Source organism: Lissotriton vulgaris, chromosome 1_2 (assembly GCF_964263255.1).
Source record: "Lissotriton vulgaris chromosome 1_2, aLisVul1.2, whole genome shotgun sequence".
NCBI classification, from domain to species: domain Eukaryota; kingdom Metazoa; phylum Chordata; class Amphibia; order Caudata; family Salamandridae; genus Lissotriton; species Lissotriton vulgaris.
Window position 1 is genome coordinate 158,635,142 of NC_141686.1, and position 13,803 is coordinate 158,648,944.

The window sequence follows — 13,803 nt, forward strand, 5'->3', positions numbered from 1 at the left end:
TTCTTCCAGTGCTGCACGGAGGCTGACGTCCTGCATGACGTGCTTCTCTTCTTGTTTCCTTCTGTTGTCCAGTCACGCCGGAATGCAATTGCGTGCCCAGAGCCACTCGGCGCGCCGTCAAGAAGCGTGCCGCCATGATGTGCGTGAACATAGTGTTTCATCACCGCCAACCACGTTTTTTTTGTCTGCCAACCACAGTTTCATGAGAGTTCTTAATCTCTCTTTTTGGCTTCACCTGCACAACGGAGATATGTATATCTAATGAGCTTGCTGTCGAGCTGGAGAGTGACAGGAGCAAAAGTGTTACCACACCAGCATCACGAGGGTCGTAGAAAGATAAACGTAGGGACTTGGACAATTGTAATACTGTTTCATGAAATGCATTTCCTGAATTCATTTGTACTATTCTTTCTTACACGTCTTCAAGAGGTACTTTCGACTTGTGAACTGATCCGCGATCTGGGAGGATGTTGTATCTCTTCTTTCTGGAAGCGCTGCTCACCATTTGCCCGTTGAAGGAACTTCATTTCTTTATTCTCCGATGGCAACGTCGTGAGGTCTTGTGTGGGTTTGGGGTGGAAGGTTTATCTCTGCCTGCAATGCTCACTTTTATTTCGTTTTGTGTGTAAGGGGTGGGGGGCCGATTGAAAGCAAGTTTGTGAGGAGTTTTTCGTTTTCACTGTTTTTACAATGCCTACTTTTATTTAGTTTGTGAGCTTTGTGTGGGGAGCTTTACACTTTTACTGTCATTACAATGCCTGCTGTCATTTCGTTTGTGGGTTTGGCGTGGGGCACTCAGTTTTGTTGTTGACACTTGTGAGGGAGGTCAGTGAAACTGTTTCTTTTATTAGTCTAGGTGTTATTTTGGGGGTCTGTGTCTTAGGGTGAGGTTGTGGTTATGGGGCTATTCAATGCCCATTCCAGTTTCCAGGTTCTCTACCTGCGGTATACCTTACTAAGGGGAGGTTGTGGATTTTAGGGTAGTCAGTGCCCATTTCAGTTCCCAGGTTTTCTACCCTGCGGTGTACCCTACTTAGGGGATGTTGTGGATTTTAGGGTAGTCAATGCCCATTTCAGTTCCCAGGTTTCCTACCCTGCGGTGTACCCTACTTAGGGGATGTTGTGGATTTTAGGGTAGTCAATGCCCCATCTCACCCAGGTTTTCTACCCTGCGGTGTACCCTACTTAGGGGATGTTGTGGATTTTACGGTAGTCAATGCCCATTTCAGTTCCCAGGTTTTCTACCCTGCGGTGTACCCTACTTAGGGGATGTTGTGGATTTTAGGGTAGTCAATGCCCCATCTCACCCAGGTTTTCTACCCTGCGGTGTACCCTACTTAGGGGATGTTGTGGATTTTACGGTAGTCAATGCCCATTTCAGTTCCCAGGTTTTCTACCCTGCGGTGTACCCTACTTAGGGGAAGTTGTGGATTTTAGGGTAGTCAATGCCCTATCTCAGTTTCCAGGTTCACTACCCTGTGGTGTATCCTTTTGAGGGGAGGTTGTTGATTTGTGGGTAGTCACTGCCCTATTTCTGTTCCCAGTTTGTCTTTCCTGTAGTGTACCCTACTTTGGGGAGGTTGTGATTTTTTTAAGTATTAGTACCCTGTGTTCCCTATTTTTGGTGGAGATTGTTTAACTTCGTTGCTTTTTGACACTCTGCTTCTGTCAAAGTCTACCTGCCTGAGATTCGTGGCCAAGGGTTTCATGTCGGTGGAACTTTGGGTGAGGAGTTTTTATTTTTCTCTGTCAGATTGTTTTGTTAGGGGAGCTTGTAAAGGGTCTGTGTCTACGTTCGCCTTTGTTTTTCAGGGGTTTTTCTCTCTGGTGTACCCAGTTGTGAGCGTGATCTTCTTTGCTACTCTGCTCTTTATTCATCTATGCCATGCTTTTACTCTAAGGGAAGGGGATGTGGCATATAGTAGCATTTAGTGGTTTCTTTTCATCCAAAATTTAGCATGTTATTCTATTTCTGCTCATACTTATGATTATAGTCTTTCTGTTCATGCTAATCATACCTCATGCAGTACTTGTTGTACATTATTTATTTGTGTACTTCATTTTTGTACTTTTATGCAAATGTCACACTTGAGGTATCTTTGTCTATGTTTTCTTCTTTCTTTTCTCATTCTCTAAGGAGAGAGGATGTGTAGTAAACTACTTCTCTGTGGTGCTCTACTGATTAGAATGTTGATGACAGTGGTAGAGAGGGAAAATACATAGAAGCATTTACCACACACCCCATCTGGCTCGTTTGAACTTAACGGTTTCTATAATACCTTGGCTGGCCGACCTGAGGGTCCGTGAGGGAACATATGGTGTGAACAGTTTTTGATGGTCCGCAGTGCTCCCTCCGTTTATTGCCTTAAAAGTATACTAATGTTAAAGATTTAAATTCAATGCGCTGTCTAATTGGCAGCCAGTTAAGTGAGCTAATTCCTTCTGAGGTTGGCTGTCCTCTGTGTAGCCCCAGGAGGAGTCTGGCTGCCTCATTTTGCAAAGACTGCAGTTTTTGTAGTTGGAATTTGTAAATTCCTACAAACAGTGCATTCGAGTAGTCCAGTTTTGACAGGAGTAAAGCCACCATCACTGTTTTTTGAAGCTCTTTGGGTAAAAATGGGAACATTTTTCTCAAAATCTTTAAACGAAGGAAACGTGAAGAGATGAGATTGTTCACCTGCGCACCAAAATGTTACTTGTTGTCGAACATGATCCCTAAATTTCTGACCTTTTCCACCGGGCGAGGGCATTCTCCGGCCTCAGATGGCCACCAGGTCTGGTTCCATAGAGGTGCGCCTGGCCCAAATTCCATCTCCTCTGTCTTCTCTGTATTGATTTTTAGATAGCTCTGACACATCCAAGCCATGATGTCGGTAAGGCAGGCGTGGAACCTAATTGCTGTGGTCTCTGATTGATTGGTGATGGAAATGATGAGCTGTGAGTCATCAGCCTACGAGACCAGTCCAAAGCCATGTCTCCTTGCTACTTCGGCCAGAGGGGTGACATACAAATTAAATAGGGTAGGAGATAACGCAGATCCCTGCGGAAACCACAGGGAAGATGAAAACTTTTAGACTGCATGCCGTCCCAGAACAGCTGCTGCTCCCTTACCTCCAAAAAGGAGGACAGTAGGGACAGGGCGGTCCCTTCGACTCCTATATCCCTCAGCCTCTGTACCAAAACCGCATGTTTAACGGTATCAAAAGCGGCTGATAGGTCAAGGAGTACGAGGATCGCCCTTCCCCCTGCATCTACAGTTCTGCAGATCTCTTCAACAGCGACATGCCGATTCCGTCGAGTGGCGCGGACGAAAACCAAGCTGTGATGGATCCAGCAGATTCTTTTCGTCGAGATATTCTGTAAGCACTCTGTTAAGTTGTTTTTCTAGTACTTTTGCGGTGATAGGGAGACCGGCTATGGGGCAGTAGTTATTAGGTTCACTGGGATCTGAATTTGTTTTTTTTAGAAGGGGCGTAATCGCTGCCATTTTCCAGGTTGCGGGGTAGCAGCCTGTGGCTAGAACTTGATTCATGATAGGGTAGCAGGGTCGTTCTATAAATTAAGAAATCATTTCTCAAATCCAATGGATACGGTATCATATAAAAGAAGAGTACTATGTACATTTGTAAAGACATGGTGCAGTAACCTCAAACATATGTAAGTACACGTGAGTCGTAAAAAAGGTGATTGACTGTTGTTTTTAAAGGAATTAGAAACCATGTGGACATCTCAACTCGTGCTTCTGTTCAGGTGTCAATCAAGTTTGTTCAGTGCATGTGCAGCCACGTCTTGCATGCTCTTCTGATAAAAATGATGTCCCCATTGCTGTATTTTGCAACAGTCTACTCAGCGTTTCCTCCTGTAATTGTAATTTTACATTTACAAGGTACTACTTCTGTTATTCTTGACTGACTGTTTTCATTGGTTTCGTTTTATATGACTACACTACCTAGATAGAGATGCCAGTTTTGCAGACCACGCCATTATGAGACCCCGTCCCTAATGTTTTTGGGCATCCAAATGTTGACTAATCTCATTTTGGACTAACGCATAAATGTACTCAATGTTCTAGGTCTCTTGTTTTATTTGAGTGGAGGAATTGTTTTGCAAAGTGATTTTATTTTATATCAAGAAATAAATTAGGCTTACTATATTTTACACTGTTTATAGGAGTGGAAATCGTATTTTTCTTGTAATGTTAGACAGTTGTAGAGAATAATCTCTTCCAGCCACAATTCTGTATGTTGCATAACAGCCACCTAGAAGTTGCGCGCCAATCAAGGGCACTCACGTTAGGCAAAAAATAGTTGCTAAGAATGGCTGAGTGTAGTCTGGATTCCTCAGTGAGTTAAATGTTCACCACTGACCTCTGCTAAGACCTGCTGACGCGAGTCCAAATCCCAGCATCCCCCCGCTTTCACCCTTACAAAGTTGGTAAACTGAGTACTATTTATTTGCCTAATAGGTTCATCTGTTCCTTGCAACCTAATTTCTTGCAGCGTGGAGAACTACGTTTGAGACTAGTATATTGTTATGATCTTTTGGGGGTTATTGGTTTATGTGGTGTTGGAGTGGGTTAATCTGGGACTGTCTGATGCAGATTTTGAGTGGTCGTATGTTAGTGCGGTCTTTCATAACTCTATGCAATGTAGGTGCCACTGTGGATGGAAATTAAGGAAGTCTGATTGTTACGGGTCCAGCAAATGTGGCAAGTCATACCATAGATATGCTTTTCACCACCTCTGCAAAGAGTGAATATCCTCTCCCTCTCATTTGGACGGACTGCTATCTGATTAGGTTTCAAATTTGCAGGGTGGATGTCATGCATCAGCTGGCCAATGCGTGTCCTACGTTCTATAGAGCTTGGAATGCTAGATGTTTTCTAAGGTATTCAGCCTGGGAGACATGACTCCAAACTCTGATATTAATGAAACACCTTCTAGCTATTGTAGCGCTCTTACTTCAGTCTTTGAGTAAATGGCTCATCTTAAACAATCTAGCCATACCTCCTCCATGCCACATGCCCCAGGGTTTTCTATAGAACTGGCTACTCTGAAAGCTGGCTTTAAAAGGCAGAAGAGACGCTGGTGCCACACTAAAACCCCTGCTTAAAGAGCTGTTCAGAAACAGGCATTATCCCAATACCATGCTCATATCAGGAATTCCAGGTGAAGGTATATATCTGGCAAAATCGAGAAGGTGGGTAACTCTACCAGAGAGCTTTATAAAGTGCTCAACGAGTTTACAAAGCCCTGTGCTTGCACTTCAAAAATCCCTCTCTCTCAACATTTATGCTACTTGTTGGCAGACTTCTTTGAGGACAAGATCGAAAATATATCTAATGTTTCAAGCTTCTTAAGTCTGCCTCCGTCGGCCGCTACCCAGAACCTAGCTGGGTTCCAACCTTGGACCAAATTCGCGAAATACTGATTAATGCCAAATAAGGTTCACCTTCGGAGCTTTATGCCCCTTAAAGTATTTGCAACTGTTGCTACCTCGATAGTCCCTTCTACTCGTTCACTTTTTAATCTCTCGCTGGAGTCAGCCAAAATTCAACTACCTTGGAAGGCCGCTCTGGTATAAAGTGTTTTTTTGTTCAGCAGAAAAAGTGAACTTGCATGTTTGAAGGTGCTCTCTAATGTGACAATAAAGAAAAAGGCGGCTCCATAAGACAAAATATTTGCCTAGGATCACACAGTTTGAGACCAGTTCATGGGTCCAGTACATTAAGGTTAGGTCGAATAGATTATTGAGCTAACTAGACCTGCAGGTCTAGTAACATTTTAATGATTTTTCGAGTCCTGAGTATGTCACACCTACAGAAGTCCTTACAGCCCTAAGGCAGAGTGAATTATATTACATGTAAGGACATAGCTACTTGAGCAGATCTGTCCCTATGATATCTATGCGGATTCTTAGACATTGCCAGTGAACAGGGAAGCCACCTTGAGTATATGTCCTGGGCACTGGTGATTACGAGTTCCCCAGCGACATGATGGCTTCACTGAAACTATAAATGTTTGATATCAAACATCTCGTATTAATACGCTCACGTTGATTCCAGTGATGGATTTATTAATGCATGCACCCAGAGTGCTCCTTAGAGGTGCCCCCTGAAAACCCACTACCTGCTCATGTACTGGCTGCCCTAAGGCAGAGTGAATTATATTACATGTAAGGACATAGCTACTTGAGCAGATCTGTCCCTATGATATCTATGCGGATTCTTAGACATTGCCAGTGAACAGGGAAGCCACCTTGAGTATATGTCCTGGGCACTGGTGATTACGAGTTCCCCAGCGACATGATGGCTTCACTGAAACTATAAATGTTTGATATCAAACATCTCGTATTAATACGCTCACGTTGATTCCAGTGATGGATTTATTAATGCATGCACCCAGAGTGCTCCTTAGAGGTGCCCCCTGAAAACCCACTACCTGCTCATGTACTGGCTGACTGATGTAGGCCAGCCTGCCACCATAGACTGGTTTCAGACCCCCTGTAGGTGAGACCCCACGCTCTCTGAGGGCAGAAAGAATGTCTGCTCTGGCCAGAAGTGTTGTTACCTCTTCCAAGCAGGATGGCTAAGTAATCCGCATATAAAGGGAGGAGGCTTCAAAGCCCTCTGTCGTCTTTTAAAAAAAAAATTTTTTTTTATTGCGTACTCATAAAAAAGGCACAGTTGTACATGGTCATCTGAACCACTTATATGCAAGGTTATTGACATGCAATTTCCAGGACTATACACAGCCGTATAGGCCCACATCCCGGATGCTGGGCGGCGTAAATCAGAGCATGTGTAAAGAATAACTCAGTTGTGCGTTAAGGATTCGGAACTAATTTTCCTTTTGTGTTCATTTTAATTCTGTGCAACATAAAACAAGAAACAAACCCCCTAAGCATGGCATCATTAAAAAAGCATTTAAAGAATCAGGCTATCTATGTGAGGCCCAATAACGGGACAGTCATTATAATGCAGTAAAGACCTGTAGGGATCAGAGCTAATCACAGTTATGCACACCAAGGAATAGTAGCGTGCATTCGGTGAGGTACTACACAGGACTTGAACCCCTCAACCCGGCTCCCCCCTCCACATACTCTGATCCAGACTCATCAGGGGTGAATAATTCAGCGCTGGTGGCATCTGAATCATCATCTGTCAACCCCTCTATGCACAACACTCTCCAAGCAAGCAGATCATCTTGTAATTTCCCATCACGGCGAGTGCGCTGCATATGCGTCTCTTCAGCTAGGGCCCATTCTCTGGCATCCCTCAGCCAGAGGGAGATCTCGGGAGCCCCTTGACCCATCCAGGTTATAGCCACGCGCCTCCTCGCCAAGACTAGCAGTAATTGTAAAAATTTATAAGACAGCTTCTTCTTTCTGGGCCTGGGCACTAGAGCCAGGAGACAATGGAGCGGGTCTAGCGCAATTCTAAGTTTCGTGGCACGACCGATATGGTCCACTACTTCCCTCCAGAAGGCATTGATCAGAGGACATTCCCACGCTAGGTGGAAAAATCCTGCTTTCTGCGCACCACACCTAGGACAGTTGTGTCGTCTATCAGCAGATATGCGATTCAGGGTGACCGGGGTCATATAGGCACGGTGGACAAAATTAAAGTGTATAAGTTTGAATCCGGCATTACAGGAGACCTTACGGGTCATGAGCCCGATTCGTTTACGCTGTTCCGGTTCCAACTCCACCCCCAAATCTGCCTCCCAGGCCGCCCAAGACGGCGCAGTCGGGGGGTTGAGTCACGGCGCTTGGCCGAGTAGAGCAGGGAAATCAGCCTTCTACCTCTACCACAGGATAAAATGATGTCAAGAGTATAAGTCAGCGGAGGTGCTTCCGGGAACTGGGGTCACGTTGTTCTGGCTATGTCCTGGAGGCCTCTGTAATGGAGGTACTGCCCCCTACTCAACCCAAAAAGCTCTGTAGCCCGTTCAAAGGACACAAAAGAGTCACCTGGGTAGAGGTCCGCCAGGGTCTCACATCCGCCACAGCGCCACTCTCGGTAGGACATGTTCTCCTCTATCTGGAGTACCGGGGCCTAAGATCCACACTGGGAGCTCCCTATGGAATGGGGCCCTTCTTAACACCTTCTCGACGAATCGCTGCCAGATTCCTGCTGTGTGTCGCACTACATATGGCAAAGTTGTATCAGCGCCTTGTCCCTGCATCAAGGCCTCCCTTAGAGCCCTGGTGTCCGCCGTGCCTGCCAGCAGTGCCAGTTCCCAGTTTTCCTCGTCCGCGAACCACCTTGCAGCTGGGAGAAGTTGCGCCGCATAATAATATAAGTCAAATCTCGGGGCCTCGAGGCCTCCCTCTTCCCAACACTGGGTTACTGTGTGCAGAGCGACTCTGCTACGCCCGCCCGCCCAGAGTAGGGAGGTAAGGAGCGAGTCGAGTGTACGAAACACTCGGAGGCAGCGGACACAGGGTATTCTGCAAGACATACAAGACCCTGGGAAGCATCACCATTTTGGCGATCGCCAAACGCCCCATAAGGGAGAGAGGGAGTGTGTTCCAAAAGGTGACCGATTTGTGGAGAGCTTGGAGTACTCTGTCGACGTTGTGAGTCAGCAGGGTCTCGTCGGTTGCGGCCACCTGTATGCCAAGGTAGCGGAACGCTTCCTGCTCGCAATGTAGACCCACACAGGGAATATCCACGCTCGGGTCTGGAGCACAGCCTGCCAATGGGAAAACCAGGGACTTACCGAGGTTGATACGCAGCCCAGAGGCCGCACTAAAGCGGTCCAGGGTCCGCATCAAGGCGGGAAGGGCCTCAGAGGGGGAAGTTAGATAGAATAGTGCGTCGTCGGCATAGAGTGAGATCACATTGACAGTGTCACCCACCGTAATTCCCCATTGCTGTAAGTCTGCACGGGCAGAGACTGCAAGGGGTTCGATCGCTAAGGCAAACAGGAGAGGGGACAGAGGACAACCCTGACGGGTGCCTCTCCCCAAGGATCATTCCTCCGAGCGGGCCGAGCCGAACCCTGGCACGGGGCGCCCCGTAGAGCACACGGATCCAACTGCAAAACCTGGGTCCGAACCCCGTTCTCTGGAGCACCTCCATTAGATACCCCCAATGTACTGTATCAAAGGCTTTAGCTAGGTCAATTGACACTAGCACGTGAGGACCCTCTCTCCCTCGGACCTCATGAAGGACATGGTTTAGGCGGTGCAGATTCATCGCCGTGTTGCGCCCCGTGATAAATCTGCATTGGTCCGAGTGGATCAATTGAGTCATGTGCGGGGCTAGGCGAGTGGCCAACAGCTTAGTGAGGATCTTTGCATCCGTATTAATCAGGGTAATAGGACGGAATGCCGCTGGATCGCAACTATCTCCGCCCGGTTTCAATATCATGCAAACTTCCCCTTGATTCATGGTAGGTGGATGAGTGCCAGCGTCAAGCGCTTCATCATAAACTTGTAATAAGAGGGGAGCCAGGACGTTCCCGAAAGTGTGATAAAATTCGGACGGGAAACCGTCACCTCCGGGGGTCTTAGCACGTGGGCGGGCGGCCAGCGCCGCGCTGATCTGGCTCAGTGTCAGCTTGTATTCAAGATCCTTCTTTGCCGCCTCTGGCAGCGTCTGGAGGTCCAAATCTCGAAGGTATGGTCGATAGGAGTCCTCCGTAACCAAAGGGTCAGCCGCATACACAGTCTGTAGATGGGAACGGAGGACCTCAAGGATATCTGATTCCGAATGGACCATCCCACCACTTGAGTTTCGTAATGCAGCTATCCTTTCCGGCGCGAGTTCACGACGAAGGATTCAGGCTAATAAGCGGCTAGATTTGTCGCCTTCGCGATGAAGGCGTTGCCTATACTGGCCCAATGTGAATTTGTCAAGTCGGGCAAGGATGTCGTGTATCGACACCTGGCCTCCTTCTCCGTCCGCTGAACTAGGGCGTCAGGATCTGGTCGGGATTGGGTGCATTGAAGCACAACCTCCGCATCGTGCAATTCAGAGGAACTGTTTCCGGACCCCGTATGCGAGGCCCATGCAGGCTCCACGCACCACTGCCTTGAGGGCCTCCCATTTAGTAGAGTAGGGTAGATCATCACCCCCCCAATTCAGATCTATGTAATTCGACAGAGCAGTCGCCACATGGTCCTTACCCACCTGATCCTGAAGAATGTCGGTGGGCATTCGCCAGGTGCGGGGACGGGCAGCTCGATCAGCCCACTGCGCCATGCACGTCACTGGGGCATGATCCGACTGATATCTGGCCTGATGCGTAACCGTCAAGGTGAGAGACTTGGTGAGATTAGCCGCAAGCACGCGGTCCAATCTGCTATGGGTACCATGCGTCAGAGTATAACACGTGTATAGTTTCTGAGTGGGATGACAAGTTCGCCATACATCTAGCGCCCCCAAATTGTGCATCACTTCCCGAAGACGCGCCGTCATACGGGGCTTTGTGCCCGCCCGAGGGGGATGTCTATCCAGCTCAGGGTGCAACACGCAATTGAAATCCCCGAACCAGAGGAAGGGCGCCTCCAGATCCGAGGCTACAAGATCTTGGATACGAGAAAAGAAGGACGGGTCATCGATATTCGGTGCATAGGAGTTAAGGAGTAATAAGTCCTTGTCATCTAATTTAAGCCGCACTAGGAGATACCTGCCTTCAACGTCCGCCTCAACATACTGGACAGAGCTAGGGATCCCTGGGGCCACCCAAATGAGGACCCCCCCCTGGCATATGTGGAGAAGGAGGAGTGGAAGATCTGACCTCTCCATTTCCTAGACAGCCACTGTGCGCCGTCTTCATCTAAATGGGTCTCCTGCAAGCAGGCGACCGAGACCCCATGTCGTTTAAAGAAGGAAAGGACTCTGTGTCTCTTGGTGCAAGTACCCAAACCACGCACATTCCAAGTTAAAAATTTAAAACCCATGGTCGATGAGTGCGCCCATCCGGGCCATAGTATACATACAAAATTTCCTGCCGCCCCCCGTCCCCCACTCCGGGTAAACCGGAGGGAGTAGCCCTGTCAATGAGCCACACACATGTTGGATTCATCATTCACATAATGCCAGCAATAACCTCTACAGCAACCCCACCCCACCCCACCCTCCAAAAACCCTAAAACTTGGAACTTCTTCAAAAACAGTTTCCCCACCCCCACCCATGAGCCAGAGGATAGCAACAAGGAAAAACGCCACCCCGCCCTTCCCCTGCCAGTGCCAGGACATACACAGCCACCCCATACAACTCACTCAACACACGCTCACACACAACAAACCAAACCCACCCACCCTCCCCCCAGCTCCTTGAGAGACCCAGTGGTCTAAGACAGTTCCCGGGCATGTCTACCAAAGACAGTTATTAGTACAGGCGACAACCCACTCCGGGAGAAAATGGACCCCCTACCCCGTACCTCAGTCCTTTGGGGTGCAAGTCCTCTGATTTAGCCAGGTATCCAGAACCTCTGGTGCCAATTGGGAACAGTTTTGGACCCGTAGAGTTCCAACAGGTAGTCCCCCAATTCGGAGGACAACAGAGCGTAAAGCAAACAGAATCTCAGGGTAAGTTGTTACTCCAATCTTGGTTCAGAAAGGCCAGTTTCCGGGATCACCGGAGCCGTGGAGTCAGTGTCTGCCAGCGTTTCCTGCAAGGTGTCTGGGACCAAAATCTCACCAGGGGCGGACGCCCCAGGAGACCTCGGAGCTGTCCTCGTCGGTGATGTTTCCATATGGAGTGCGCCATCTGCTCCTACTGTAACCCGATTCTCAGCAGAACCTCGGGATCTAGAACGGCGCCGTCCTCTGCCTCGACGCTTCTTCTGGGGTCTGGTCTCCCGGGGGCCACCACGCTCACCCGGGGGCAGGTCGTCTCCCCGAATCTCGAGCCACTCCCACACCTCTGCAGGGGACTCAAAGAAGGGAGCTCGGCCCTGGGAGAGGACCTTGAGCTTGGCTGGATATAACAGCATGTATTGGAGTTTCATTTCCCGGAGCTTTTGTTTAACTCCCAAGTAGGACTTCCTCTGCTCCTGTACCTGTTGGGTATAGTCAGTGTAAATGGAAACGCGGCTGTTCTTAATTGTGAGGGACTCCGTTTCCCTTGCAGGTCTCAGAATACAGTCACGGTCTTTATAGTTCAGGATCTTTGCGATTAGGGCTCTAGGGGCCTCTCCCGGCCGCGGAGGGGGGACAAGGGCCCCATGCGCTCGTTCCACAATAAAGACACTGGACAGCCCAGTGGGGCACAGCTGGGTGCGTATCCAGGTTTCCAGGAAGCGCTCAGCATTCCCCGCCTCCAATCGTTCCGGGACTCCGAGGACCCTGATGTTACTCCGACGGGCCCTACCTTCCGCGTCCTCGGCTCTTCTCTCCAACGCTCGGGTAGTGGATGTAAGTTGCGCGACTGACTTTTGTAAGGAGGCCACCTCACCTTGCAATTGGGTGATATTACCCTCTGCGTCTGAAACTTTGTCTGCCACCTTGCGGAGATCCGTCCGGAGTAGATTAACATCTATGGAGACAGTCTCTATTTGCCTCTCCAGGGCAGAGTGGGATCCCTGAATAGCCTTCAAGATCTCCGCTCTAGTCGGCTCCGCTGGACCGTCCCCTCCGTCCTCCGGACCCGTCTGTCGTGTGATCCTCTGAGAGGGCAGACGCGGAGTAGTATACTGCACTATAGTATTAGGTTGGGAGGACTTCGAGGATCTATCTTTGCGCGTTGCCATTTGTAGAGGTAGTTCCTGCACCTACCCAAATTGCTTCAGAGAGTCCTTCCCAGGCCCCGCTGGCCAGATATGGGATGTAAGGGTGGGCCAAGCTTGAGAACAACAGGAACGATGGGATCGCCCCAGGCAGCCTCCGGCAACTGCAATGTGGGTAGTGTCCAAATCAAGCGGGTTGACCAACTAGGAGGAGCAATGTCGGGGCAGCAACCTTCCGTTTCCCCCTCAGTGTAGTTATGCCTGTAGGGGCCGGAGCCCGGTCCCTTCAATGATGTCGAGGCAACGGGCAGCCACCAGGCCTCAGTTCAGGCCGTGGGGTCTCAGGTAGCTCAGCCGCGACGAGTCAGCCGGGTCCCCCGCCAACCAGGGCACTTCAAGGCGTGCCCTTCGCCTCCAAGTGGCGGCAGCGCGACCCCCACTGCTCCCGGGACGCCCCCCCAGAGGAGCACACAGCTGCAGTGGAAGTCGGACCAGGAGTCTCTCACGCCGCGTGCCTCCACTGTGCAGAGCGCTCCGGCACACATTCAAGATGGCAGGCGAGTGGGGGAGGGGCGCTAAGTTGTTTGTGCCCCTTATAGCGCTGGAGCATGGATCTCCGCTAGTTTGCACAGTCACATTTGGCTCCCGGCGGGAGGTCTAGCAAGGATAATGGTTCGGGGGAGGGGTGGGTCTGCGGCCTCCACAGATCGCGGCAAACTGGGTAGGCCAGGCCGTCCGTCCGATAGTGCCGAGTCGGCCCCGCTAAGTCGTCGCCTCCAACAAGGGCCGCGGCAACAGTACCCCCGTCCGCCTCCGCGCCTCCCAAACTCCCCAGGGATCCGGGGCTCTGGTCGAACGCTCACCCGGGGCAACGGCGCCTGTGCAGCAGCTCCACCTCAGTCGGGCAGTTCGGGGAGGGCGGTCTCCTCGTGCCGGTGGGCTTGTGTCGCCGAGGTCCCCCGGCGGCTTTCAATTGCCTCCAGATGTCCGCCGGTCGCAGCCTGCAGCACGGGGGGGCTAGTCAGGGACACGTCTGGTCCAGGATCGGTGAATCGCCGCGTCTGGGCAGGCCACTGTCAGCTCGATACCCCACCAAAGGCCCAGACCGCGGCGTCGCGTAGA

General features: G+C 49.9%; 1 protein-coding gene across 7 annotated transcripts in view; it reads left to right on the forward strand.

Moving 5' to 3' along the window:
- PRDM4 (PR/SET domain 4) overlaps nucleotides 1-13,803 on the forward strand; it is a 209,032-nt gene that overhangs the window by 3,416 nt on the left and 191,813 nt on the right. Inside the window, exon 1 of one of the 7 annotated variants that reach the window (XM_086953017.1) lies at nucleotides 3,224-3,359. The exons of the other annotated variants lie outside the window; for them this stretch is intronic. The gene's annotated coding sequence lies outside the window, so the exon portion shown is untranslated. Of the gene's footprint in view, nucleotides 1-3,223; nucleotides 3,360-13,803 lie in introns of those variants that run through there. 7 annotated transcript variants of the gene reach the window in all.